Here is a 935-nt window from a genome sequence, read left to right on the forward strand (position 1 = left end):
ACTGTCACACTAATGGATGATTGACACTTATTTGTTTTAAATTTAAAAATATAATTGAATTAAATTATACTTTGAGTTGCATATAATACAAACTATAGCTGTGACATTAGTGCGTAATACGGAAGTGGACTAAAAGATTCTTGACCTTGAACGAACTGGAGTTCCTTTTCCAATCCATATTGCATATTCTATTTTAATTTACATAACAAGTATGATGTCATCAACCTTATCTAAAAAAATTTTTTATACACGTAATGTGTATGTGAAATAGAATAAATGATGCAATAAAAATCGCAATAGAAAATTCAAACCGCCGTGAAGACCCATGGCAATTGTCTTGCCCTCATTCCACTATAAATACTCTCTCTTGACTCCAATCTTTTAACATATTTGCCAAACCAAATGGACTTGAGTGCCTCAACTCTCATTCTTTACCCCCCGTTAGACCTCAAAACCGACAGAGAGAATGGGGTTCTAGTCTTTGACACAACCCTCCTTGAAAAGCAACCAAACTTGCCCACACAATTCCTGTGCTGTGGTACACAATTCCTGTGGCCTCATGAGGACTTGGCCTACGCTGCCGAACATGAACTCCCTGATCCACCAGTAGACTTAAAAGGCTTCTTAAACGGTGATCAAGAAGCAACCGTTTCCGCGGCTGCACAAATCAAGACAGCGTGTTTGAAGCACGGTTTCTTCCAAGTCATCAACCACGGTGTAGATGCAAGCCTAGTCCACGCAACTCATCAACATATGGATGCCTTCTTCAAGCTTCCTCTTAGCAGAAAACTTAGCATCAAGAGAAAACAAGGTAGCCTTTGTGGGTATTCGGGTGCCCATGCTGATAGATTTTCGTCCAAGTTGCCGTGGAAAGAGACACTGTCCTTCACTTATAAGCATGCAAACGAACCAACAGTTGATGTGGTTAACTATAT

The 935-nt window shown here is 39.7% G+C and overlaps 1 pseudogene; it reads left to right on the forward strand.

The window, feature by feature from the left end:
- Positions 369–935, forward strand: part of LOC105162441 — a 2494-nt pseudogene continuing 1927 nt past the window's right edge.

The sequence above is a fragment of the Sesamum indicum genome, linkage group LG1, assembly GCF_000512975.1.
Source record: "Sesamum indicum cultivar Zhongzhi No. 13 linkage group LG1, S_indicum_v1.0, whole genome shotgun sequence".
Lineage (NCBI taxonomy): Eukaryota > Viridiplantae > Streptophyta > Magnoliopsida > Lamiales > Pedaliaceae > Sesamum > Sesamum indicum.